The sequence below is a fragment of the Triticum aestivum genome, chromosome 2D (assembly GCF_018294505.1).
Source record: "Triticum aestivum cultivar Chinese Spring chromosome 2D, IWGSC CS RefSeq v2.1, whole genome shotgun sequence".
Taxonomy (NCBI): Eukaryota; Viridiplantae; Streptophyta; class Magnoliopsida; order Poales; family Poaceae; genus Triticum; species Triticum aestivum.
The window spans coordinates 34,635,226-34,638,496 of NC_057799.1; positions in this window are offsets into that span (position 1 = coordinate 34,635,226).

The following is a 3,271-nucleotide window of genomic DNA, read 5'->3' on the forward strand; positions in this document are numbered from 1 at the left end:
CCTCGAACACAGCCCAACAAGGCCCACTAAGAAAAAACAATAACTTCAAAAAATAAAACATCAAAGAAAAATTAGAAAACATTTTTTAAATGAATAACAACAACAAAAGAAAAATGTGCCTGGGCACTGCCAGAAACTACAGTTTGTTATTAATAAATAAAATGCAGAAAGCCCGAAGTAGACGTACAAATGTAGTCCGTGACGCCAAACAATGCAGTTCTCCACGTGGATGCACGAAGTATTTTTTTTCCTGAAATGCAGTTCTTCTTCTACTGCATTGCAGTCTCGCAAAAATGAAGAATGCAGCCCTATTAGTTAAGCAAAGCAGTCCGCTATAAAATAAAGAACTGCATGAAAGAACTCCATCAAGAAACTAAATGTGCGTACATCTGTATCAATCCTAATCTGATATAATTCAGTGCACGAAGAATAAATTTCACTTCCATGCAGTACACTACGTGGACGTACGCAGTTATGTTCTGATATAAAAGAAGTGCACTTAATAGGAAAATTTACCGAAAACACAATCATCACATTTTGTGACAGTTGCGTGCATACCTGAACAAGTCACGAAAAAAGAGGACACGACGTTCCGGATTTCCAACGCACTAATAGAGCCTCCTCATAGCAGAACCTCTCCGTAGTTGCCACGTAACTAAAAACAGAGCCCCACCACGCTACCACCCCGCTCCACGTCTCCCACGTCCTGTCAAGGAGAGCACAGGAGAGCAGAGGAGAAAACACAACTGCTTCGTACCCCAAAAAACCCCATTGCATCTTCTTCTCCAAACTTCCTTTCACCAACCTCTTCTCTCCAGAACAAACACGAGAGAGCAGAGGAGAGTCATGGCGGATGCACCTCTTTACAAGCAGCGCCGCAGGTAGGGAGCTCCACGACGTCGACCTCCACGGGAACCACAAGCTCCACATCGTTTGCACAAGCAAGGGTGAAGACGTGGACAAGATGATGTCCACGCTCAGGAGGAAGCTCGGCGGAATGCCCGTCAAACTAGTCGGCGTTGATGTCGAGTACACGCACTACGTGAAGCCACAGCGGGCAGCAATGCTCCAGCTATGCGTAGAAAAAGAATGCCTTGTCTACCACATCTCTGCAGCTAAAGACAGGTCAGAGTATAACTATCAATCTGTACTATTGATTGTCAATATTGATTTTAAATTTCTTCACTTCAATCGCCAATATTTAAACTTTGGTTTTCATTTTTGAAAAGCATGGCATATGAATTCATTTACAGTTTTCATCTGGCTCCATGTATGTCACTCATGTGCTCGATTCTTGAATTATATGATCTAGCAATACACGCAGTTTTATTTTGTTTTACCAAATACAAACAATTTGACTGGACAATAGAAAACTGCAACATTACTATACAAACCATGTATGAAATTCAGTTCAAGAATACAATCATGCACAAAACATGCATTGTTTATGCAATATATTATCAGATTTACTAGTTATGATGAACAAAGTATTAGCAACTACTCAATGTAACAGATTGAGATATTCATATTGCAGTTCAGTTTCAGACAAAACAAAAAACATTGGTACTCCTAAGAAAATAAACTATATTCACTCTATACAAACATCTTGCAGGCCAATGGAACTAGACAAATTCCTCATGAATGGTGAGTACACCTTCGTCGGATTCGCCATTGAAGGAGACAAAAGCAAGCTGAAGCTATCTGGTTTGGAGATCAACTCTGATAACTACATTGATATTCAGGTGGAATGGAGAGACCCATACAATAAAAAGAAGTTTGCCTCTTTGGCTGATGTTGCCGGCAGGATGATAGACATTCACTACAATGACATGAAGAAAAAAAATTAACCGTAAGGAGGACCATACTCTGTGGGGATTCTGCCCACTGCCAGAAAAGCTTATCAAGTATGCAGCAATAGATGCATTCGCAACATATGAGTCATGGAGAATTATCTATGATGTCATCATGGGACTGGACAGGGCAAAAAGAGACAAAGAAGCAAAGCAGAAGAAGAACAAGGCTGTAATTCAATACAACAACTAGAAAATAATTCAGGGCTATGTTTTAGTTTCACTTTACTTTAGTCGTTGTGGTGTTATTTGTTTCATGTATGCAAGCTTTTGATTATGTCCATTGCTTCATATCGAACATTTCTTTTGTAAAAACAATGTTGTTTTAGAATTATCATTAAATTTTATTTCTGTTGTTTGCTTATGTGTCACAGTTTGCTTCTGATCAATTGCTTTCGCTGAAATTAGTTTGTGCTAGAACAAGTATCCAAAAAACTTTGAAAAAATTAATGTGAGATACCAAAACGTGAATACAATTCACAGAAGAAAAACAACGCAGTTCACGGAGTGTATACATGAAGTGCAGTACATGCACAAATGCAGAACAAAGGGGCTGCAGCAACTTTCGTTCTGTGCAGTACTCAATGTTGGTGCAAGCAGTAGAAATGACATCATTTGTACTACCACGAAATATATATACTCCAAAAGAAAAAAATGCTTCAGATAAGGAAAAAAATTGACCACCCAGCTACAACAAGGCCCCAGCCAGTCCCGTAGTAGGTCTCTAAAAATGCGTGCAGTTCTCCAAAGTCTTACATGGAAGTTCACTATATGTGTGCATGAAGTGTGGTACATGCTCAAAATGAACCACAAGAGAAGCACTTTCGTGCAGTGCACAACACAGAATTAGTGCACCTAATGCAGTACTTAAATGTAAGTCATGTAGTCCGCAGCGTTGGCATAACCAGTCAAACTTTGGCACAAAGAAGGATGCACGCAGTGCAAAATGTGTACACGTGCAGCACAGGACTATGACGAATGCAGTGCATATAGAAGCAACAAAGCAGGGCACACCCGTACACTAGAAAAAATGATACGTAAGATGGAAAAACAATAAAGAAATATGCTACCCATGCAGTGCACAAAAATGTAGCGCAAACATGTGTAGTACGCAACCCTAGAGCCACACCCCTAAGATAGACAGGGAGGCGACGGGGTGTGACGGACTCGTCCGCGCATGCGGCGCCGCGGCACGCCGCATCGCCGCCTGCTCGGGCTCGTCCAGGCTCGGCCTCGCAGGGGGGTGGGGAGGGGCTCACGACCCCCCCTCCCACTCCCTTGCTCGGCCTCGCGCTAACGCACGCAGTGTGCTTGGTTGACAGGCGCAATGCGGATATTCTGTTTATCCAACAATAGGACGCACGCAACCCCAGAGCCACACCCCTAAGATAGACAGGGAGGCGACGGGGTGTGACGGACTC